This window comes from Crocodylus siamensis, chromosome 14 (genome assembly GCF_052110815.1).
Source record: "Crocodylus siamensis isolate JL-2025a chromosome 14, ASM5211081v1, whole genome shotgun sequence".
NCBI lineage: Eukaryota > Metazoa > Chordata > Crocodylia > Crocodylidae > Crocodylus > Crocodylus siamensis.
In genome coordinates this window covers 15,068,281-15,094,111 of record NC_143408.1, presented here as the reverse complement: position 1 = coordinate 15,094,111, position 25,831 = coordinate 15,068,281, and the positions used below count along the sequence as shown (strand labels likewise).

At 47.2% G+C, this 25,831-nt stretch overlaps 1 protein-coding gene across 1 annotated transcript in view; it reads left to right on the top strand.

The window, feature by feature from the left end:
- Positions 1-25,831, top strand: part of CDON (cell adhesion associated, oncogene regulated) — a 189,409-nt gene that overhangs the window by 20,372 nt on the left and 143,206 nt on the right. Inside the window, exon 2 of the mRNA XM_090027842.1 lies at positions 18,255-18,305. The gene's annotated coding sequence lies outside the window, so the exon portion shown is untranslated. The remainder of the gene's footprint in view (positions 1-18,254; positions 18,306-25,831) is intronic.

Sequence of the window (25,831 nt, the reverse complement as noted above, 5' to 3'; positions counted from 1 at the left end):
GAAGCACACTGCAAACAGTTCTTTGTGCGCAGCAAACTATGTAAACACTTTGTCGCCGAGCCCCATCTAGTTTCTCCTGGCAATAAAAGTACACTTTCCTTCCCCTGCTTCTCTTTCTGCAATTTCTTCAAAGTCTGATTAGCAACATGATGATTGTTGAATACCTTCACAATCGCTTTGCAGTTTGCCAATATTGTCTTCACTGTATTCACACGTACTATGTCCTTTGCCAGAAGATTCAATCCATGAGCAAGACAGCCAAATACTACTATATGAGGACACTTTGCCTTTAATATTTGCCATGCTGCTTTCATGTTACTCGCATTATCAGTTACAAGGGCTTGTACCCTGGAGGGACCTGAACTTTCACTCTCTTCACTGAGTAATTTGGCTATGTATTCACTTGTATGATGAGAAGATTTGGTAGCAAGGGCTTTCAGGAGTATTGGTTCAAGTGTTGCTAACATAATGTTCACTGAAGGATTTCCTTGTATATCAGTCCATCCATCTGACATCAGAGTCAGTGATTCTGCTTGACCAATCCTTTGAATAACAATTGTTTGAACTCTGTCATGCTCCCTATCTAAGAGAGAATGTGATAAGTGATGACATGACGGTAACTTATATAATGGGCAGATTGGTTTGTAATGTTCCTTCCAGTATTGATTTTCAGTTATGGAAAGAGGTCATTTGATTAGGCATTATTATGACACTTCCAACTTCCCCAACTCAGGAAGTGAAATGAGACACTGTTCTGTGTGTTTGATAAACTGAAAGTGAAACAAAAATTAATCACAGTTTTAGTTTTGGTTTTGGTTTTACTTGAAGTCTGAGATGAAATAAGAATTTTAGCTTTGGTTTTGATTGACCTGCACAGCCAATTTGGTGAATTCATAACTTGATTTTTGGTTTTGATTACTATGTGAGTATATTTTCCCTCCTGTTTACAAATCAATAAAACATATATATACTTTCTCATGCACTTCCTAGGGATAATCATCTGAAAAACATTAATTACAACTTTGAAACTGCCAAGCTTGCCTAATATTGTATTAGTACCTATTAACTGTATTGGTAGTTCTGGGCGCCGCACTTCAGGAGGGATGTGGCCAGCATCGAGAAGGTCCAGAGGAGGGCCACTTGCATGATCAGGGGGCAGCAAGGCAGGCCCTACGAGCGGAGGCTACGGGACCTGAACTTGTTCGGCCTCCATAAGAGAAGGCTGAGAAGGGACGTGGTGGCCATCTACAAACTGGCCAAGGGGGACCAGCAGGCTATGGGAGAGTCCCTGTTTCCCTGAGCATTACTGGGAGTAACGAGGAATAATGGCCACAAGTTGACTGACAGTAGATTCAGGCTAGATATCAGGAGGCACTACTTCACAGTCAGGGCGGCTAGGATCTGGAACCAACTTCCATGGGAAGTTGTGCTCACTCCTACCCTGGGGGTCTTCAGAAGGAGGCCAGATAATCACCTAGCCGAGGTCGTTTGACCCCAGCATTTTTTCCTGACCATGGCAGGGAGTTGGACTTGATGATTTGCTTAGGTCCCTTCTGACCCTACCTACTATGAAACTATGAATTGTTACTAATAAATTTGATGAAACAATGAATTTTTAGAAATGCAAAATTTCCCACAGAAAAATAAACCACTGGAAAATTTTCTAGAAAAAATTCCTTTTTGGAAAATTTTCTACAGAAAATTTTATACCCCACATCTCTGAACAGAACAGATGTTCATTGTACATAAACCAGTTTGAAAATGGCTAAAACTGGCTTGAGATAAACCCGGCTGAATGTAGTATCAGACTTAACTGATTTGACTCAAACAGGTTTATGACCTGTCCCAGACTCCCTCCGCATCCTGGCATGCTCTCTGGGCTGGGTGGGGCTCTCTGCTTCACAGCAGGACTGGCTCCTCCCCTTTGCTCCCTGGCTGGAGCTCTGGCAGAGACTTGTAGGCACAGCAAGGTCTTCCTGACTTCCCCTTGTCCTCCCTGCAGCGCTGCTTAAGCAGGAAGTCCCCACTCTCCCTCCCATTTCCCATAGCAGGGACCCCAACCCCAAGGACCCTAGGCATGTAGTATGCTAGCTAATGCAGACATATGTGTGTGTCTCCAATTTCACTGGGACAGGCAGACAGAACAGTGACCACTTAGGGCTGTTTGGAGCTAATCAACAGGTCAGCTGGTAAACTGTTTAAGAAGTGTTTGAAGTAATGGCAAGAGGCTATTACTATGCTATTCAGGTGATAAACACTGTTATCAGCCCACTGCTGGCTTGCTCACCTGTCAGTTTGCTGCAGACAGTATAAAGAAGCAGAGAGCGAGGTTGAAAAGCTCTGTATCATCAACAGCGGCATGCACCACACATCTCTCCCCTTGCCTCAGAGTGTTAGCGGGGAGCTAGGGTCTGGAAACAGTCCCGCCCCTTGAGCAGTGAGCGGGGAAAAGCTTGGGATGGTGTAGGCAGGCCTCCCCAGTCAGAACGTCCTGCTGGGGCCCGGCCATGCCCCCCCTTGGCTCAGCACTTTGAAAGGGAAGGGAGTGCTGCTCTAGCACCCCCCTGCCCTCTAGCCTGAGCCACTGCAGGCATGAGCCTAAATCAGAGAGAATGTCCAGTTACAAACTGGTTCAGCCCAGCTAGGTTAGACTAACCTGCAAAGATTGAATCAATTCAGGCTCAGGCTTTTTGAATGTCTGTCCCTGGTAGGGGTGAGTGAAGCAGGCCCTATTCAATTGGGATTCAGGTTTGGCCTGAATCGGGAACAGTGATCTGATTCGTTGATTCAGATCACAGTCACTGATTTGATTCATCTGAATCCAAATCTGAAGATTCAATGCTGATTCAGAGAATCAGTGATTCAGACACAGACACAGCTTTAAAAGTTTTTTCTACATACCTCAAGGTACCAGTGTGGCTCATGAACGCTGTGATGCTGGGGTGGATGGAGTGTCCCGCAGGAGTGCAGGGGGCCCTCCACATGCTTGGTCATGGACTGGAAGTATTTCCGGTCCACTTCTACGTCCGCCAGGTTCCCCCATGTGCCCCGCCCCCGCAGACCTGGAGGTGGAACAGAAGTGCTTTTGGTCCACTTCTGGGTTTGCTGCCAAGCGTGCTGAGGAGCCCCCCGCACTTCTGTGGGACACTCCATGCACCCCATCACCGCAGCACTCATGAGCTCCTGCTACCTAGAGCCATGTAGAAAAAAACATTTAAAGCTGTGTCCAAATCACCGAATCTTTCTGAATCTCTCTGCTTCGATTCAGAGAGATTGAAGGGTCCCCTGATTCCATTTGGATTCAGAGATTCAGCCACCAAATCGAGCCGAATCTCCACCGAATTGAATCAGGGACCAAAGTTTCACACAGCCCTAGTCCCTAGCCATGGAGCAGCTCACTCACCCTCAGGCTGCTCACTGACTGCTGCAGGCAAAAGTTAGAGTTTTAAGCCCCTCAAAGTTGCTGTTGAATTGCTTAGCCCAAAGCAACTGCTAATTTGGCAGTGGCTTGAAAAAGATTAAAAATGGATTCTACCCCTTCTGAAGGCTTGCGGGAGAGGAGGAGAGGGCAGCCATTACAGATTCTCCCTTCTTTAATTCCAGGGGAGAAGTCAGTATCTTTTGGCTTTCTGCATAATAGGAAATTATATCTCAAGAGCCCTTCATACAGTGTATTCTTGATGGGGGACTTTCATGCCTGTGCTGTCTGCCCCATGATGCAAGTTTAACCCTTTGTGAATTATATACTTAATTGCTATGACTGTTACACAGAGTTCAGGCTTTTCTGGCCCAGAGTTCAGGAAAACTGGCTTGGTTTTACTTCCCAGCTCTACTATACTTAGGACTCAGCCACAGACTCTCCATACCTCAGTTTCCCCAAGGGTATAGGGCTAAGGAATATTCCCTATGTTATAGGCATTATGAAAATAAATGCACTCATTGCTGTGAGATGCTCAAATACTCTATGGATTAGAGCCCTATAACAAGTTATATAGTAATGACAAAAACTGGTCAAAATGCCTGTGTGGCTTGTAGAAACTGAAAAATCATTTTCTTTCAAAATACATTGGCAGTTTTTAGTTCTTTTCATGTAGAAATACTTAATTATGAGGGAACAGGAAAATCCCAAGTTTTCATATTTTTAATCCTCCTTCCAAGTTTTGCCCCATCTCTGGTTGTAGAGACAGGGCAATGTGTAGGAAGGGAAACTAAAGCATGTGAGAGAGTACATTTTCTTTGGCATTTTAATGTTGCTTATATGTGTTGCTTCTTTTCCCTTGAGGACAGAGTGAGTTAAAAAGCAAACCTGTTACTTTTTAAAACTTTAAAAATTTTACTCCCTCTCACTTTTTAACTTTTAAAACCACTTTCTATTTGGTTAGAGAGCAAGGTATGGGAGAAGGGAAAAGTCTGAAGGGAGACAGGCATGTTCACACAGCTTTGAAAGGAAAACGTTCATAATTTTTTCTGACATTTTCCATTTTGAAATTCATTTGGGGGTAGGGGGAGGAGGGAACCAGAACTCAATTTTCTATCCACCTCCCCATAGACCTCCTGCAGGATGAGTCAGTCTCTTACCAGATTTTTCCTCTGCCTTAAAATGGTGGGAAACATTGCTTTGCAAGGCTAAACAGCTGTTGTTTCACCTCAGAGGTAGCTGTGTTTTAAAGATTGGGTGCTTTTTGCTTGCAATTACATTGTGTACAAAGAGCATTGGGGTCCTTTGGGAGACAGGTCCTGTAGAAGTGATAGCCACTAGACATAAAATGAATGATTAAAAAAAAAGCTGATAGCTTTTCCAAATCTGAACGTTTGTGTGTCCAGCAGATATTGCTGTTCTTTTATTTCTGGATCCCATTGTATCCTCCCTGTTCAGAGCCTGCCATGCTTGTTGCCATTTGTATTCAAAGGAGGGGGCTAGAAGCCTCCTACACTGGATGTGTCAATTGAAGCCACTCCTGGGAATGCATGACGTTATAGAGGAAAGCAGTAAAGTACTCAATTTAAGTAAAAAGGAAATGGAAGGTGGATAGAGAAGCCTTTCTCTTAAGACAATCACCAGCAAGGCTCAGTCAAGGCATAAGATCAAACTACTGGGTTGGGAAAGATCAACTACTCCATGTAACTGTTCTCTTTGGAGATACCAGACCATGGTGCACTCCCCTACTACCTTATCTGCCTTCGGAAACACTCAGGACATGATCTGACCTCTGCAGAAGGTGCCGTTCTTTGGGCATTTCCATATCACGTCCTATTTCTGTGACTGCAAAATCTTGTCATCTTTGTACTTGGTTGGGAGGGGGCAGAGTGGCCAGAACTCCTCAAACTTAGAGAAGCGGGTATGATTAAAAGAAAAACACTGAGCTAGTCACTTTGCCAAAATGCAGCATTGCTTGGCTGCTGCATATGAATGGAAAAGTGGTTGGGCAGCAGAGACCCAAAGTCTGTCTAACCCAGAATCCCATCTTTGACAGCATCCAGGATCAGATGCTGCAGAGGAATAACAGCCCTGCAGCAGCAGATGGAAGGGAACCAGCCCCTTCAGAGGTTTCATCTGGAATTTGGCTTAAGCACGCTGTCTAATTTCTGTCAGCCTGCCAACTCATCCAAGCTTACCACCCTCCAGCTGACCATTCAGACTAGGCAAAGCTGGCTAGAAACCTCCATCAAGGCCTATCCATCCACCCATTCCCCATCACTGGAGTGGCTGGTCAGGGCCAGCTGACCCCACACAGGGCACCTATATACGAGTGCTGAGGCTGCTCCAACATGCTGGAATTCCAACGCATTGGAGTAGACTCAATTAATTGAGTCTGCTGGAGCATGGCAATTACTGGGCACATCTACACATATGCATTTACTGCACAGTAAGCTACTGCACAGTAAGCGGTTTTTAGGTTGGAGTTTACATGTGTAGCCATTACAGCGCAGTACCACTAACTAGAGTTAGTCCCAAGTCAGTCCAAACACAGTAAGGCATCTACACGTGCATTACTGTGTAGTAACTAATTGGGCATAAATTTGATACTTAGCTCGTTGAATGAGCTTTAGTTCAAGTGCCCTTGCCACCATTTTTAAGTGCAGGGATGCTGATATGTGAAACGTGGCAATGCTTTAATTGCAGCGTGTCTCGGAGTTGCTCTAAAGTGCCACTGGGCAAAAGAGTTTATCCCGTAATCAGACTGCCTTGCTGTTCCTCATGGCTCTTTGCCTCAGCCACCTCTGCCTGATCTCTTGCCTACCTGACCTGGCTTACCAACTGACTCAATGCTCCACTTAGTCCTTCATCTTCCTAACTTTGCTTCCTCCCTCAACCTGGCTCCCAGCTTGATCTCCTGGCTACCCAGCCTGGCTTACCCTCTGATTCTGTACTCTGCCTGACTCTCCAGCTCTCTGACATGGCTTCTTAGACTGACTTTGTAACAATCTTCAGGTTCCTGCAGTTTAGAGGACTAGTTGTAGTGGGAATAACTTGGAAGATGACACTGGGAAGCTCAAGAGAACTGTGCTTGGAGAATTGTGCTTGGAGAATTTCACAATAGCTCTTAGCACACTCGGCACCTCATGGCTGCAAGTAGCAACACTGAACACATGACTCTCCTAATAAAGAGTTCCTGCAATCCAAATGGAGACCCTTTATTATTGCTCAGGGTTCTGGTTTCCTGGCACTTGGATTCTGCACACTCCTCCCAACACCAGTTGGCTCCTCAGACCTCGAGTGACTCCCAGATCTGGCCATCTATGCCCCACTTTGACCATTTTCTCTCCCAGAATTTTGATCACTTGGGGTATTCTGGAGAACCACATCAAGCCCCAGTCCTTCGTTACATTCCTGAGCTCCGCTGAGTTCCACTATCCACTGCATTTCCACAGTCTCTTGCCATTTATCAGGACTTCCTGCCTTTGACTTCCATGGGTGGCTGCTTGTTCTTACGTTCGGAGACACTACAACAGGCAGTCTTTCTCTTGCCGATGTATGGTTTTGCAGATGTTTACCATGCACCCCACTTATTTGTCTCCGTCTGAAGGCAAATGCACATCCTTTTAGATTTTCATGTGCATCAATAATACTTCTTTGAATTCTACCAGGCTGGGGACCCATGGCCCTATCTATCTGGTGTGAACAAAAATATACCAGCTGGTGGCAGTTGTGGTGTGCATTTGTACTATGAGTCCCCATGTCATTCTATACAGCCCATCAAACACCCATCAGGGAGAAATGATATTCATTTTTTCTCAGGGGACTGAAAATGGAACCTGGTAAAAAGCTTTGTGGCCCATTAACAATCCACTAAGCCACCTGCCCTCATGAAGTAGGTTTTACTTCCATTGCTAAGCTGGAAAAAATGTCAGTGTAAGGCAGTTTTGCTCTTAGTGCATTGAGTAACCCAGCAGTTCTCACTTCTCCTCTCCATGCTAGTGTATACTGGTATCTATCTATTCACTAACGATTGCAAGTTTAAATTTAAAAGTTAAATTTAAAAGTTTTATAAGTTTTAAGCTGCCAGAAAATGTAGAACTGACAGAGCCACTGAGTACAGGCTCTGTCCAGTTTCCAAGGTACACAAAGTACGTGAATATGGATTAAATCCTATTTCACCGTCAAGAAGCAAGGCTTTTTTGTGATGTCTTTGATTGAATGAATTGTATGATTGGGAGAGCTCTTGGCCAAGCTTTTGGACATCAAGTGCCCTTCCTCAGGGGTCAATGATCTAAGCGTGTCCAGCAGTTCTTCCAAGTAGATTGTTGGTCCAATAAAAATGTAACCCATGAAAGTGGTCTTTTTGGGTTTTTTTTTAAAAAAAAGCCACTTTTCATTGAGAAGCATTCTATGAGATTTTTCTGTTAAAATCATCAGTCATCACTCTTTCATAACCTTCTGAAACATTTTCCTTTAGGCCTGATATTTTCCATACTTAATTTAAGATAAAAGATTAATTGTTTTGGAAAGTTTCATTAAAATCTGTTCAGCTGTTTCAGGAATGAAAAAAAAAAGACATTTTACTACTGTAAAATTCATCAAACATTTTTCCATACAATTAACTTAGAAACAGAAGGATTCCACTTATGGCCTAAAAATAGTGCTCATTATATAGTCAATCCACAAACATTTTGTTAAAAATATGGATGAATAATAAAGGATTAAGCAACTTTGGAGCATACTCAGAATTGTTTCTAGCAGAGCACAAGGAAGCTTTATGACAATATGCATTTTTTCTGACAGGCTTAATGTTTAAGGTGTGTCTGTACAAGCAGAAATAGTCATTGTGATTCCCTTGTGGTATAGTTTTGTCAGGGCTGGAAGCTGTTATGTAGAAAGGTTTTATACAGAGACAAGTATTTTTGCCACCCACTCAAAGCCAGGTCCAATAATTATTTGGATATTTCACTTCACTGTTGCTCTCAGGCTACTGCTGCAGTCTCTGAGGTCCCCTACCCTCTTCCAGATTTTGCGACTTACCCGCAGCCATGAAGCAGCCCGTGGGCAGGACCCAGGAGTCCCACATGACCCAGAGGCATTGGTATGGTGCAACAGGGGTTGCCTGCTGTGATGGGGAGCCAGGTGGCAGGGGGCTGCATGGTGCAGGAGGGGCCCTTGCAGCGTGGTATGCGTGGAGCCTATATGCCATGGTCTGCAGCCTGCAGGGCATGTGGCCTGGGGGTATGCCATCTGTGCAGTCTGCGGCTAGGGGAGCCTGTCCACCCAAAAGCAGGACAGCCCTGCAACACAGTTTATAGTCTGGAACAGGCATTTTCAACTTGACAGGAGAGAATTACATGTACTACAGAGATTGTCTTCAGGACATGCCCTTCCCAGTTTAGTAATGGATAACATTCCTGTGTAAATTACAACACTTGCATATGTAGAAAAAAATTGGGAAAGGAATCATTAAAGCACAGCCTTTGGGGCTAAGATTAAGTTTATTTGAAATAATGAGAAGTCAGCAACATATGAAGAAATAGATTTTCACAGGCCACAGGAAGAACTCCATCAACACTTGGTAGGCTACAGACTTCAGTTCGAGAGCCTCCGTTTCAAAGCATTTGAACTTCACAAGGAAGAGGAATAGGGAAGGTTACAGATGATAATTTACATTGCAGAAGTAATCGGAACTTCTGAATATTCTTCCAAATGTAGTCCTCAGTGTCAATATGTCAATTCATGGCACCTGACTTGGCATGTCGGCCTTCTTTTCTTGGAAAATCATGAAGAACTTGGGTCTCCAACACATCCTTTTGCACTGTTGCACTTATACAGTGCTAATTTCCAGAATACCTATCTTCTTTGTTGCCAACTCCTGTGATTTTATCCTGGGTATTAGGTGCTTTTCTTGAAGCTCCAGGTTCCGGCTTCACATGAGTGCAAGGGAATCTCAGATTTCCATAAATATTAGGGCTGCGTGAAGCTTCTAGTGCTGATTTGATCTGGTCTGATTTGGTGGCTGAATCTCTGAATCCAGATCGAATCAGGGGACCAATTAAAAGATCTGAATTGATTCGAAGCTCTCAGAAACAATTCGGAAAAGATTTGGAGAGCTTCAGTGAGCTTCGGCGATTTGGGCAGTCTGCACTGGCTGCAGCAGGGAGCTGGACCCAGACTCCATGCTGGGGCCCCATCTCCTGCCTGCTCCCCCAGCCCCCCCTGAGCACCCCTGACCCCCACCCACTCTCCCATGGCTGCCCCGCCCACCCCAGCAGCCATACCTGGGGTCTTGGGGGCCTCCAGGGGCTGCAGCAGCAGCGATCTGGGCTCACGGAGCCCAGCTGGCAGCTGGTGTGTGGCTCTGGCTGCAGTTTCGGGCGGTGCATGCTGCAGCCATGAGCACCATCTGCTTTTTGGGGGGACTTTTTTCAGATGCTGGGAAATCTTGGTGTGGAAAACCTTTTGACGTGTGCCACGTGCATTTTGCAGCATCTCAAAGACTTTCGAGATGCTGCAAAGCGCACACATGCTCATCTGGATGCGCCCTTAGAGTCTGACTCCTGAGCTTTAAATGTTTCAATGAGGTCTGACAGAAAAGCTGCAAAATTCAGTTTCCAGTTGTGGATTTTGAACAGCCAGGGTTTCAGGTTTGACACCCGCTCCTCCCTTCCATTCCACAACCTTTTCTGCCCATCTGAATTGGGATGACATGGGCCAAAAGCCTCCAATTACTTTAATCCAGACCTGTGAGTGAGAGAAGACTGAGGAAATTATCTCTTTTTTGGTTCCTTGGAGGAGTGGAGGTTTTGTTTGAAGACAGTTCTTAATTTCCTGCCTTGTGTGCTGCAAAGTGAGAGGCTGCCTAAGGGGGTTGGGAGGAGGGGGTGAGTCTGGGGTTAGGCAAGCTCATAGAGAACGCCAGAGAAAGTGACAGCTGGAACTTTAAAGTGATTACTGGCCTTCAAAGACAAGATGAGTTAAATTACTGACAAGAAGGTGTGCGCTCTCCCTTCTCAGAGTAAATGATTTAATTTGGCGAATGCCTTCCTAACAAGAAGGATGGCTATGTGTGAAGCAAAGGTCACCTGTCAAAGAAAGTACTGGCTAGGTGGTCATTATTTTACTGGAAGATTTAAGTCAGTCGAAGAAAAAACCCACAGAGCAGAGCAATTCCACTTCAATATTATCTCAGAAATAGCAGGAACATCCAATCTTTTCTTCTTTATTTTTGCTGGGGGGCTCCATGGAATCACAGAGAATTGGATTGGGCATTCTCTTGTTCTTTAGCAGAAGGGGCAGGTGTCTCAAATTTAGAAGATCTTTCCTCCCAAATATTTGCCAGGCATTTGAAAGAATGAGTGAACCCATAGGAAACAACAAGTTTTGAAAAGTCTCAGTAAGAATGTCTTTCCCAGAAAGAGGCTTGGTTTCAATTTCTGGTTATCCACAATGTCATAATCATATCAATTCTCCAGCTATTCACAAACACTTCCAAGAAAAACAGCAAATCAGAGAAATCTGGATTTAGAACTATATTCGTATTTTTGGCTGTAGGTAGCTGAAGTAAATGTGAGATCAAGTCTCTTCCCTGCATTTTTCCCAGCATCCAAGAATGGAGACACCACAAGGAGAGCAGGGGAAGAATCCAGATCATAGACTATGTGCAGACATTTAAAAAGGCTGAGGCAGAATCGATCTAGGTTATGTAGTTTTGTGTAAACAGCGTAGTTTAGAGTGGTCTTGAATGTGTATTCACTGCGGGGGTGGGGGCAGAGAGCGTGCAAACCTTAGACCGGGTACCACCATTTTTAAACAAGTTTATGTGTGCCAAATTTCTGTTCTGTTATGGGTATAGACTGGTTTGGGAGGAGTGGGGGAGGTGCGTGTGTGTGTGTGTGGGAGGGGGGTATGTATGTGAGGAACACATGTGCCCCAGTGGCTGTGGGTGGCAGGAAACCCTGTGGGCTATCCTGGGGCACCGCATGTCTGCTCACCCAAGATGTTGGCCTGATGCCAGGTGGCAGGGCTGGGTGGCAGCAGGGGCTCAGTGCAGGCAGGTGGGCAGCAGGGAGGGGTGCCCAAACAGGAAGCTCACCCCAGTGGTAGGGTACCTAGCCCTGCCCAGCTGCCCATGCCCTCACCCTCAGCAGTGGTAGCAGTGGCTGCAGCTTGAGCTCCAGCCCCAGCAGGTCAGTGATAGTGAAGCCCCTGGTGTACAAGCTGGAGCTGCCCAGTCACACCACCTTCTCAATGGGCACTTCTACCTTGACCTTGGCCTGGCCCTCAGCACCCTTCTCGCAGCCCATCATGCTTTCTGGCCATACCTGCCATTGCTGCTACTGCCAGCCTGGAGCTTTTTATCCCACTGTCCTGGCCAGACACCTCCATCAGGTGCAGCAGGGGGGTGGGGGGACCCAGCACCCAGCCCCCAGGATTAGTTGCCACCAAAGTGCCCCAATGGCTCCCACCCGGCATGAACAGCAGGGCAGGACATGCGTGTGTGTTTGTGTGTGGTGCCCCCAGGCACTTTTACACATGCTCTGGTAGGGGGCAGGAGGGGTACTTTAGAACAGCTCCAAGAGCCACTCTTATTAAAACACTGCAGCATCTTGTCCCCAGACTTCAAAATGGTGGCAAGAGCACTTGAACTAAAGCTTGTTCAATGAGTTTTAGTTCAAGTACCCAGCTGCCATTTTGAAGCATGGGGACGGTGATACACGACATGCAGGTGGCTGCTGAAGTGCGGTAATTAGAGTGCATTGGAACAGCCTCCCAGCATGTCTACAGGCCTTGGATAGTCACCCTCACTGCCCACCCCTAAAGCTGGCTCCGATTTAAACCCACTGCTTTGTGTCTTGCCAGCTATGGGAAAGGAGAACAGTTGTTGTTTCTTTTTTCTTTCCAAGACAGTCTTTAAAGGAATTGAAGACTGCTATTGTACCTTCCCCCTTAATGTCCTTTTCTCCAAATTATGCATACCTAGGTCTCTCTTTCTTCATGCAGCTTGCATTCTAACCCCCTTATCATCTTTGTCACTCACTTCTGGATCCAAGTTTACTTCATCCTTCTTAATATTTGGAGTCCAGAACTGTACATGATATTCCTTCTGAGGCCTAACCAGTCCTGAATAGAATGATATTATCACCTTTTTTTAAAATCTTATACACTATTTCTCTGCTAATATAAGCCAAAACTGCATTTTTTTCCTAGTGTCACATTGTAGACTCATGTTGAGTTTGTGATCCACCATACCCCACAACTTCTCTCAGCAGTGGTACTGCCCACCCAGTTATACCCCATTCTGTATTTGTGCATTTGGTTTTTCCTCCCTAGTGCTATACCTGACATTTGCCTTTTTTGAATTTCATTTCATTGCCTCAAGCCCAGTTCACTCATTTATCAAGACCCTTTTGAATCTTGATCCTGTCCTCCAAAGTGCTCACAAGCCCTCATCTCCAGACTGGATTGGGAAGTTGTATTCCACATCCAAGTCAGTATTAAAAACACTAAAGCATGCCAGACCCAGAATTGTGGAACTGCTCCTGCCATTCTGACATTAATTCATTTATGGTTATCTGTTTGGTTATTTAACCAATTACGTATCCACCTAACAGTAATTCTGTCTAATCCACGTTACTTATGAGACTATCATGTGGGAGTATGTCAAAAGCCTTACTAAAGACCAGGTATATTATGTCCACCCTTCATCCATTAAGCTAGATACCCTGTCAAAGAAGGATATCAAACTGCTTTGGCATTATCTGTTCTCAACAAATCCATCTTGGCTGCTAACATTTCTCTTTTTCCTCCAAGTATTTATGCATGGAATCTTTAATAATTTGCTTTACCAACTTCCTAGATATTTGAATCAGGTTTACTGGTCTGTAATTTTCTGAGTACTTCTTAATATCATTTTTAAAGTCGAATACTATGTCACCCTTTCTTCAGTCCTCTGGGACTTCACCTTTCATCCATGACTTTGCAAATATTATTGCTGGTGATACCAGAAAGTCTTCAGCTAGTGCCTTTCAGCCTTCAGGGATGAATTTCATGAAGTCTTTCCAACTTAAATTCATTCAGATTTGTTAAATGTTCTCTAAGGCACCCTTTACTTATCATGAACCTCAGCCCTTCCTCATCTTTGTTTATATCAGTTTTGTTAGCTGTCTAGTCACTGTTTAGTTATTTGTAAAGATAAGGCAAAGTCATTAAGCAGCTCTGACTTCTTTGCCTCTTCACTTAATATTTCACCTGCATTATAGAGCAGTGGATCCACAGTTTCCCTGGCCTTTTTACATCTGGCATATTTATGGAACCCCTTCTTGCTACCTTTAAAGTCCTTTGCCAGCTGTATCTCATTTTTCATCTTTGCCTCCTGATTTTATTCCTGCAGATTCTTGCTGTTTCTTGGTACATTTCCTCAGTGACTCACCCTTCCTTCCATTGCACAATTAAAAAATAAATTATTTTGAGGTTCCTGGTGTAGCCATCTGGGTCTCTTCTGGTTCTTCTTGTCTTTTAACCATGCTGGCATAGTTTCTTGTTGCACTTCCAATACATCATCCTGTAGGAACTGCCAGACCTCCTGAGCCCCTTTATCCATCTATGGTACATAACTTAGTGTTTTTCTCAGTTGTTGCTGTGGCAGGGCACTGGGTGTGCTGCCACTTTAAGGCCCTGGAGCTGGCAGCCTCTAGGTGCCTAATGAGGGCAGCCTATATAAACAAGGCAGTTTGGCTACTGGAGGCCAGGCAACACCATTGTCTGGCCAGAGGGCTGCTGAGTTTCAGCTGGAGGTAAGGGAGGAGCTGTAGGGGATGGTCTGGAGGCTCCTGGTCCTGGGTATGACTTAAAACTGCACCCTGCTGGGAGTGGGTGGCCTGGTGGGGGCTCCCAGTGGCACGGGAGCCCCCAGGAAGTGCCAAGCCAGTGATCAACCTGGTGAAAGGCAGGTCAGGGCACCTTAACCCCTAGCCCTCACATTTGGGTGGGTCATGTACATTGGAGGTAGTTGTGGGGGTGCAAGCCCCAAGGAGGAGAGATGGGGCCAGGCATGGCTGCAGCCACCTGAGCCCCCTGGGGAGGGAAGACCTGAGACCTTGAGTAAAGGGGGTGTTATGAGCGCTGTGGAGCCCCCAGTGTGTGTGTGGGGGGGGGGCAGCACTGTGGAGCCCCCTGTGTGGGGAGAACGGGGGGCTCAGCCAGAGAGTGAGAGAGCTGAGTCCCGACCCCAGCAAGTCCTTCAGTGTGGGGAGGTAGCGCTTGGGTCAAAGATAACATCTGTAGTAGCACCATGACCTGCTGCCCAGGGGGGGAATGAGAGTCCCTAGTGAGACCCTGAGGCACCAGTCATGGTGTGAGGTAGCCCCAGCTCCCCATGTCTGTGAAGGGGGACCCTGGGAAAAGAGTATGGGTCATACCATGAGGCCTGCCAGAGCTTCCCCTGACTGGCCCAGGCGGGTCAGAAGGGCAAGGAGGCCCACCGAGAGGGATGCCCAAGAGTCAGGGGCCTGGGGTCCCAACTGGCCTGGAGGTGGGCTGGGGCTAGTGTGAGCCGAAGTTCCAGTGAGGGGACCACACCTGAAGGGGAACCAGTGGCAGAGAGAGATATGGCCCCGTATGACAGTGGCAAAGTCTGCCTGAAGGAAGGAACCCAGGTGGGCCCCAGAATCCTACTGTAGTACCCCATCGTGTACTATATATTCAACAAATCTGTTTTCTTCCTCTTGGATGTAGGAACAACCATATGTATTCTTGACGCATTGTATAGTACCAGTTCCTTTTCTCTTGAACCATCCTTCCAAAATGAAGTATTCTCTTTCTTCAATGTTAATATTCCAGTCATGGGAGTTATCCCACCAAGCTTCTGTAATGCCAGTTAAGTCCTACTTATCTTTATATCTTATGACTTCCAGTCCTCCCTGCTTGTTCTACCAGTCCCTTACATTTCGCATTTGTATACGTTCATAAAAGATATTTTGCACTTTACCCCACTATTTTCCTCTTGCATCTTTTTTGCAGTATTGTGGTTCCCTGGCCCTTCCTCCCTCTTCTTCCTCATCATTGTTCTTAATCCTACTATGGCCAGTGGGTTTTCTTCACCATTCCCTATAGAATCTAGGTGGGGGCCTCCCTTACCAGATAATGCCTGAAGATGCTCTTAGTCTTTGTCAGATGGATCTCATTTGACGCAGTCCCGTTTCCCAGAAGCTTTGTCTATTGTTAATTCAAGAATCCAAAGTCTTCCTATCAGTATCTCTTTCTGAGCCATACATTCGCAATCATGATGGGATGATCCCTGCCTGGCCCTTCCCTATGAAAGAGAGGATAGATGAGAATAGGTCTGCAGTGCAGTTGGCATATATTCCCCTGCCCACAGTCTTATGGTCACCTCTGATCTGTTTAGGGTGAGTCCATGCAGCCCACATGGATAAGCAGGAAAGGGTTAGTGGTCAGAATGACAGCTAAGTTCCAGCAATCTCTCCACTGTGTCCTGAATTCAGGCTCCAGGCAGGCAGCGTACTTCATGATCCGAGGTCTGGATGACAGATGGGGGCTTGTGACGCCTTCCTTTTCCACATGGGGGTCATGGAATCCCCATCCTTAAGGTCATACAACTCCTGCCTCCTGGTCTGTGAGAGATGCCTCTAATCTTTGCCATCCCTTGCTTCCTCTGAAGCAGTCTAACCTGTAGTTCCCATAGCTAGAGCCTGAAAGTTGCTTACTTTTATCAGTGACTTCTGGTGATCCTGCTTCCAGCTCCCTTTTGTTTTCCTTGCTCTTCAGCTTCTTCTGCACCATCATCTCATAACTTCTATCCAGGAAGTCTTCTTCCTCTTTGACACTGCACAGGGTTGACAGTTGTGCCTCCAGTATAAGCCTGACCCCAGCCCAATCTCCCCTAATATTGGTTCAGCAAACCATGCTGTGGAAAACATGTAGCACAAGCGCCTGACCTATAAACTAGACATACTAGGGGCAATGGATAAACACTGTTTCTTCAGTTTATCATCTGCCTCCATAATTTTTCCATATGCAGAGATCCTTACTACACCACAAGCCACCCAGTCCTGCACACACATTCACTGCTTATATGCAAATAAGCAAATTGCCCATCAAGAATAACGGGGCAGAGGCAGTGGGGATGGAGCCCTGCGTCCAGCCCTGCTCCAACCCACTTCCCCCTGACTTTGGGTCAGATCCCCCTCACCCACCCCTCACGGCTTTGCGTATGACCCTGCTCCCCCCCTCCCACTGCTTCAGGTCCAGCCCTGCTCCCTCCCCTTCCCTCTCCCTTTGCCACTTTGGGTCTGACCCTGCTCTCCCCTCCCCCCTGCCACTTCAGGTCCAACCCCACTTCCCCTCAACCTCCCGTGGCTTTGGGTCCAACCCTACTGCACCCTCACACCGCCTCAGGTTTGACCCTCCCCCCCCCCGCTTCGGTTCTGACCCCACTTCACCACCCTCTCCCCCACCACTACAGATCCAACCCTGTTCCACCCCCCCCCCCCCCCACACCAGCACTTCAGGTCCGACACCGCTCCCTTTTCACCCCACTGCCATTTTGGGTCTGACCCTGCTCCGCTCCCTCGCTGCTTTGGGTCCACCTGGCCTGCATCCTTGCCTCCCCATTCCCTTCCCTGCCTACTGCCTCCCCCTCCCTGTTGGCTGTTGTGGGGGGCCCCACCACCATGATTTCCCCGCCCCCCAACTTCATGACTAGCACCACGAATGAAAGGGACCTGGGGGTAATAATAGACCACAGTATGAATATGAGCTGGCTGTGCAACACTGTAGCCAGTAGGGCAAATAATACTCTGGCATACATCAATCAATGCACCTTCAGCAAAACCAAGGAAGTGATTCTTCTGCTCTACTCTGCACTGGTGAGCCCGCAGCTAGAGTACTGTGTCTAGTTCGGGGCACCACACTTTACCAAGGACATGGACAAGTTTGAGAGAGTCCAAAGAAGAGCCACCCATATGATCAGTCTTAAAAGGCAAGCCATATGAGGAAAGGCTGAGGGATCTGGGACTCTTCAGCCTACAGAAAAGAAGGCTGAGAGGGGACCTGGTAGCAGCTTACTGCTACGTTGGAGGAGTACATCAAGGGTTCGGTGAGCAACTGTTCACCAAGGCACCCGAGGGGAAAGCCAGGAGTAATGGCCACAAACTCCTGGAAGACCAGTTCGGGCTCAACATTAGGAAAAAGCTTCTTCACAGTTGGGTGTCCAGACTGTGGAATAAGCTCCCTCCAGAGGTGGAGCAATCGCCTACCCTGGAAATCTTCAAGAGGAGACTGGACGGTCACCTGACCCTAGCTATCTTTTTCCTGCTTGGTGCTGGCGGCTGGACCCAATAGTTTTCCAAGGTCCCTTCTGGCCTTACAATCTGTGATTTATGAAGCCCCACTCCCTGCTCGGACAGATGGGCATGTTTCCCGCCGCTAAACTTCCTTGGCGGGGTGCAAGCTTGGGCCCAGACAGCCCACGACGCCCAGCTGATCCCTGCCCACCCTCTCAGCAGCATACGCACAGTTGGCCAGAAGCATTACAGGCAGGCAGACCAAGCCTTTTATTATATTAGAACATACAGCCAAGCACATGCAAGCAAACACTATAAAATTAATCAATGTGCTTCTTCCATAGTCTGGCACTTGTTAGCTATTTCCAGTTTTGCTACCAGAGGCTTGCAGGGTGTTTAGGGGTTCAGTAACAGAATCCCAGCTACTAACCTGCTGTGCCACCCCACAGAGCAAAGGCATTCAGGTCGGTACAGGATGGTATGTCCACATGACTGCACATACCTTACACTTATCTTTCTTCCTACAGGATCCTAATTGGTGGTGGTCTGGCTATTCAATACCTGTGACTCCCTGGAAGGTAAGTGTAAACTTCTCCCCTAACTTTCTCCCTCTCCTTCCAATCTCTCTTGGGTTTTAACACCTGAACAAGAACAACAGCTATCATAGGGCTGACACAAGGACCCTCCAGAGCTAAGAGCAGGACTGCTGCAAAATGAGTTGAGCTGTAATAACTCATATCTGCTGTGGATCAGTGCAGATATAGATCTGTAGTGCACGCTCACCAGTAGGTTGCAGGATCTCCCTGTGCTGTTCCTCCTCCTTCCATCACCTTCCCAGCCAACCCCATCCTCCAGGCTGTTCCAATGGGTACGGGACCTGCAACCCAAGTGGGGGCTAGCCACTTCATTACAATAACAATTCCCTTCCCCAGTCACTGTACTGGAAATGACTGAGGGTTCAAGGCCTTTGTTCCTGGCCTGCAGAGCTCCCAAAGAGAAACTCGGATCGCCCCTCAGAGCGTCTCATAATGAAAACAGCAGGCAGCAGAGCAAACCATTATGAGAGCTCTCTTCTTCCCAGCATCCTGCCAAATCCTCCTTAGCATGGACTTTCAGGGGCTGGCTTTCTCTGACCTTCAGTGCCCTGTGAGCCCTGGCTAGATGAAACTCTCCAGTGCTGGAGGTCTCCTCTGTACTCAGGGTTGCACGTCAGCAGGAGTTGGTGATTTACTGCTCTGGTATTATCAGCTTTGCATCATCTACCCGAGTCTGATGCTTAAAGCATCTCTGGGCACAAAGAAGTGTTATAAAGACAAGGGAGTAGTCTCTGTCAAACAAGTGCCCTCACAGCTTCTGAGGCTGTTAGCCAACCCTATCGCAGTGTTCATTACCAGGCAGCGTAGTCCATTGGTCAGAGCAGCGGACTGGTAGTCGCAGCTCCGGTGTCCCATTCTGACTTTGCTTCAAGTTGTTCTGTGAGCCCGTGCAAATCTCCGTCCCTTTCTGACTCGCTTTCCCCCACTGAAACCTACTTCTCCGGGGGGAGCGTTCTGCGTCTGCATTAGCCATATTAATACACAGGCAATATTGTTCCACTCTTGAGTGCCAGATACCTCAGTTTCCAAGAGATCTGGCAGGTCTGCAGAAACTGGTCTAGACTTTAGCTCACTGCACTGGCTAACCCTCTGTAGAACAGGGTCAGAGGCAAAAGCATTCCAGTGACTCCAGCTCCGTTGAGACACATTCTGCTCGTACAATTCATTGTCCTGTATTGTACTTCAGAGTGGTCTGGAGATGTTGTGTCTGCCTCCAGCTGGTTCCTTCCTGCCTGCAATATAGTAACTCATGCTGCAGTCCAGAGAAGCAGAGCCCTGGAGCTAAGAAGGTGAAGGGTGAAACTTGTTACTGAGAACCTTTCTGCCTCCAGCATCTGGAATATTTCAGCTGCAGGAATGTGTCCCGGGGCATCTTTTTCTAAATTTCTCCAACAATAGGGCTCTGAGCCCTTGATGCTTGTAAAAAAGCACTTCATATGTATACTGTACATTAAGGAAAGGGCCAGCATGTATGAAATATCACCTGATACGTTATCGCACCAGAGTGATCAGCTAAAAGCTTTTAAGGAGTAGAATGAAATGTCATTTTCAGGCAGTATTTGGCAGTGCAGTGCTGCATGGGGTAAGGGCTGTTTGCCAGGCCTTTTTTACGGTGCTGTTGGGGATCCAGGGTAGGCTGCAGGGGGCAAATTGTACTCATCTGTGCAGCCGCGTTCTCTTGGAAGATTACTCAGAGTCAATTTGATGCTCCATGGGCCTGGGCATGCAATGTGCTGGTGCCTCCACCTTGGGTTGTACGTTAATGCAGAATGACACCTGGTAGAAACGTGCCGGACGGGGCTTTACCTGCATCTTGCAGATGAAGAAGCTAAGGCACAGAGGGACAAAGGGATCCAGTACTAGGCCCCTGGTCTCTTGCTTAAGCCATATCTGCCTCAAACCTTGCTGTCATTTTGGGAGTATTCTTTTACTCTCATTCAGTGAAGTGTGTCTATTATGGCTGCTACAGGAATAACAGGAAATTTGGGGTAGAAAAAGGAAATTAGGGCCTGCCCTTGCCCTCTGGGAAATAGCCTGGCTTGTTTCATATACTGGGCACGTATACATATGCAATTAATGTGCATGAATAAAATCCAGAGCTTATTGCTCCAGGGTTCTTTGCTTTCAAGTGCACCATTTGAATGTGCACCTAGGAACAAGAACTCTAGAGCATGTTACTCTGAAGTTTATTTGTCAGAGCAGCCTGGGCTGGCAAGGGACAAATATAATATCATGCTGCCAAACATTGGTGATAGTATTGCCTAGTGCACAGTGCAGACGGTTGGGGCTCAGAAGACCTAGGGCTTCCATTCCCAGGCCTATCCCTGGCCTGCTGTGTAACCTTGGGCAAATCACTTTACTTTTCAGTGCCTCAGTTTCTCCTGTGCAACTTTGTGGTGATGTTATGGGCATATAGATGATGACATCATTCTCTGGATGAAAAGAGCTAGAAGTTCTCGTTAATCTAAACCCAGGCTCCTGTCATGACAGCTTCTTTTCTTGGGCTCCAATGTTGTAATGCACCCTGAAGCTGGTCCATTTTGTACAGCTCCAGGTTCTGCATGGGTCTGTCCTACCACACAGGGGCCTGAGAACAACCTGGCACTCGACAAGCAGTAGGCATCACTTGAGAGCCTACATGTCCTCTCCCTCTGCCAGAGTTAATGGGTGCAGTAAGGGCAATCACTTTTGCCATTAAGGTGTGTTTTTGCTTCTCCAAGCAGACATCACTTTGGTTGCGGTCTTGTAGCATGTGCATCATTTCAAGAGCCTCTGCTCAGAATCCAGAGCTGGCAGAAGAGTGGTGCCTCCAGTATTGCTTAATACATTGACGAGGGTGCAGCAACCCCGGGCTCAAACATGTACATTGCTAGCTACTGCAGTCCAGCCTGTGGTTCCCAGGATGTGCTTCTATACACCTCCATCTAGAATTGTGCTTATGTGTATGAATGGAAGCCTTCCTTATGTGCACAAGCGTGAGGCTAGCCCTGCTGACTGTTCCTGCTCCACTTAAGAAGAGGCTGAGACGTATCTCAGGTTGGAGATTGCTCTAGTCTGCAGTGAGACTCAGATGAGCTTCTGTAGACAGATGTGTGTCTCCAGGCCAAACAGTCCCAGGATGCACCTGGCAAGAGGGAGGCTCTAGTGAGATTGTAGGGTCTAGTAGTTAGAGCAAGGGCTTGGAAGCTGAAAGTGCCAAGTCTAATTTAGCCTCTACCTTTGATTAGCCATCCACTCCCTGCCTTGCACTGTGCCTCGGTTTCCCTGTCCGTACAATGGGCATGATGCTGCTGACCCAAGTCAAAAGTGGAAGAGTTTATTATTTACTATTTGGCCAGAGCACCTTGAAAGTCCAGAATGGTGAAGGCTATTATCCCCACTTATTTCTTATTTCTCAGAAATACCTGGCAAGCATGTAAATAAAAATACTGGCCCAAATTCATCTCCAGTGCAGACGGGGGATATGCACCAGCAGTGAGCTTGGCCCCACAGGGTTTTAGAGCCATGATAAATCTTCCAGCTGAAGTACTTTGGTACAGTATGAAAGCAGCTGTGTTTTCTTAGGCACCAATGATTTGACTGATATGGCTTTTATTGCTACCACAGAAGCCGTTAGCACGTAAATGTTACATTAGGGTTTTATAGACCTTGCTGTCTCCGATATTAACCTTAATATATCTAGAGAGGATTTGAAAAGGTGACACCTCCAGAAATGAAAGCCTGTTGCTTGTAGTATTGTTGCAGAAAGTATTCCACATGTCAAATCTTTAAAACCTGAAGAGAGGCTGAACTGATAGATCTCTTAACCCCATAAACACGGCCCCCACCACCACCTCTCTGCCCAATAGCAAGGCAGAATATAAGTTTCAATCATTAAGCTATCAGATCTCTCCCCTAAGAATGCCATAATGTAACAGGCAGCGAGCCAGCAATAATATTCCTGTTCCCAGTGGAAATGCTGAAACCCTTTCATTTTGGAGGGTCCTCAGACATGCTCGCCCTTACAGGTCATGAAACACAAAACTCCACGTATAAGCCCCAGGAGAACATCGTGGCCATGGAGGGCTTCGGCAGGGGGAGGGGCCTGGAAATTCATGTCTCCCGTTTACAGTCTGCTGAAACATTACAGCTCGCTCTCAGGAGTGATAAAGTGACCTGTCCGTAGTGAACAAAGGCCATGTCACCAGGCGGTTTTACGTGCACCGCATATGGGGCGTGGCGGGCACCCTGTGGCCAAGCTGGCCCTGCCAAGGCCGTTCCCAGAGGCAGGGGAGCGAGACAGGGCAATGGGGAGCACAGAGCAGTGGCATTGTCGCGCCTCCCCCGGCCGCCCCATGCTGCTCCAGCCCGGCAATTTGCAATTGATTATTTTGTTTGTGTGTGTGTAAAGCCCGCCCCCTCTGCTGGCTAATTAAAAAGTGGCCTTGTGAGGCAGCATGCTTTTAAATTGCTAAGGATGGCAGGCCAGCCCCTCAACAAAAAAATCATTAATTCTAGAGTGACAGTGTTTCTTTAAGAGGCCCCCATCGTACAGGACGGGGTCGGATCGAGCTGATTATAGACTCCTGTTCTCATCAATCTTGCTCTCCCCAGGAAGGTAACGGAAACACTGCCACAAACTCTAGCTCGCTCCATTGCTTGGCTTGGCTGGGGCTGGGCGCTTTCTCAGGCTCCTTATTTCTCCTCAGGAGGGGTGGAGGGGGAGCCAGTTTGGGACGTACAGGACCAAATGCAGAGAGAGGCAAGCTGACTGTTGGGAGCAGCTTTCTGTGCAAAAAACCCTCAGGCAGGGACACTGCTGTTATTCAGCCACGCTGATCAGGTCCTGCAGGATTATCCCAGAGCAGGGTGTGAGATATCAAAGTTGGAGGAGCAGGGCCATGTCAGCTCTGCTTTGTGGGATTCACTCCCATGAATGCATGAAAGGCTCCCTGTACAAACTGCATTAGATGCGCTCCAAATGTTCATTCCCGATTGGTCACGCTCTGACCCGCAGCTGCATTCCCTGGCTGGAGGAGTGAAAGATGCACTGTCGCTTTGTTCTGCCAAAATCAGTGCTTGGAACCATGACAGAACGATCATATTACTGAAATAGAGGGTCATCCGGAGAAAAATTATCCTCGCTATGACTCGAGGGGGCATGTCCCTCCTTGGAAGGACAAAGCACTTGCGTACCTGCTCGCTTTCCATTGGGACACACTAGATGAGTCCTGGCTGGAAAACAAAGGGCTCCAACTTGGGCGCAATGCTGGACAGCAGTGCTGCACTCCCAGCCCCTGTGTGACAGGCTGGTTCTCTGACAATCCATTGCAGACCAGTCACCTTTGCTCCCCATGGTAGGAGGGAGCTTTGTGAGAGCCTGAACATGGACTTTATTTGAATGGGCAATGGCAGGTTAAAAAAATCATGGGCCAGATTCCCCCATTTGCTCCAGCTGTGCTGCCCTGCCCTGACCCCATTCTGGACACACAAAGCATCTGTATTGGAGTGTCTTGGTGAACATGCCTCCATAGAGTTCTTTCAGAGCAAGCTGTCTATCTATAACCACACCAGAGATATTACACTGGATGAGCTTACAAACCAAACTCTGCGCTAAGTCGGTTTGCTTTGACCTGCACAGGGCGAGTCAAATGGAGTTTGCTTCCTTTTTACCGGAGGGTGTTATTGTGTAGTCACTGTGGCCACCGGTGGTCCCTTAGAGGGGAGCTGCCATTAATCCTGCAGCAGAGAGCTCTTGCCTTGGAGAAATGCCTCACATAACCTGTGAATGCTCAAGAGGAGAGATCCGAGGGGCAGCGAGCCCCCATTGGTATAAGATCAAGTGATGAGTCTCTTAGAAGCAGGGTAAAGACAGAGGGCAACATTGCATGTCTGGGCACAATCAGCCCCAGAAAGCCCTCAGTAAGGTAACATCCATTGTAGACCTGGGCTATAGTAGAAGAAAAGTGTGCATCCCAGGAAAAGAAAAGTTAAAAGATAAATCTCTAAAGGGGTGACAAAAACACTGGCCCCAAATGCAGCTGTTTGAAGAGACTGGCTTTCTGACAACCCCAAAAGGCTGAAGAATTTCCATGAGATTCTCTCAAATCCCCACATGACATATTTGAAAGCAAATAAATGAGCATTTTAGTAAATAAAAGTCACATGTAGTCTCCTAACATGGCAGCATGCTGCTAGCGCATAAAACAAGAAAGGGCATGTCTGAAACCTTTGGAGCCCTGCACGAAGAAGGCAGGTGTTAACCTTCAGTGCTATGGGAGGCTGTTAGCCTTCCTGGAGCACCTAAAAGGAGATGCCAGCCAACAGCAGGAGGCTGAGGGGCATGATATGCTGTAGTGTAACAAGGTCAGTCAGACAAAGGAAGGAAAGGTCTGCTCCTGATGAGGGCTGCAATACGAATTTTGTTATAGGCTCACTCTGCTCTGGGGATTGGGGTGTGTGGCCAGAAAATGCCTGAGAGCATTAGTACAGAATTAAACCCTTGAGATGGGACCCTCATCACTTTGTTTGTGGTGCTGTGATGTGTTTGTTCTGTTTTAGCGCTGGCTGTCAGCTTTAACAAAAACAGGACACCCAAGAAATCACAGTACCCAGAAAAGTACACCAGAGGAAGATGGAGGCCCCATTCCAAGAGAGTGGAGTAGTCCCCTCAGCATCCCCCCTTGGGTCTGTTACTGCCACTAAGTCCACTGCTTTTAGAAAGAAGAACATGGCTAGTGGGGTTTACCATTTTGTGTGCTTTGAGGCAGACACAGCTGCTGTCTGGGCACTTTTAGTCTAACTCTAAACAGAGAGAAGCAGGGATGACCCAAAAGCTTGCAAACTCTCATGACTTCCAGACCCCAGGTTGGGCCACTAACATTTGTCCTGATATCATAGATGGGCTTCAAGCTATAAAATCTGATTCCAGGCCCAAACATTTTCCAAATTCCAGATATTTCCATCCCAGGTTTTGGTTGGGATCTGGCTCCAGTGATGCAGCTGAATGCAAGAAGGCTCCAGAGAAGCCTTGATATTTCAAAACTGAATGAGGGGCATTGCAATTTGCCAGGAAACGAAAGGAACTTCAATTATAAGGGGTGGTGGAAACAAGCTGTGGCAAGGCAGATCAGAGTAACTTCTTTGTGGGATGAGAGTTTCCCAGAGACCGGCTGCAAACACAGGGCTTAGGGCACTGATTGGTTTCAGGGAATGTCTGGATATTTGGGAGCAGAAACAAAAAGAAAGGCAACACAGTGATGAGTGAATATGGGCCTGGGAGGGAGCAGTGGGACAGGGCGTTGTGTAGGCACGGGACTCACTGTAAGAGCAGAGTTGGACACTGGGATGAGGGAGCTGCCTTCTGTTCCTATTATGTTCAGGCAAATGGGAGTTTAGGCAAATTTTTGGTAAATAAACAGGATTGCATTGAAGTAATATCTGACTCCCCTAACCAGTGAGGCAATAATATATATAACTATCTACAACTGACATAAATATTAGTCATTGTATGTTCTTCGCTGAGTGAG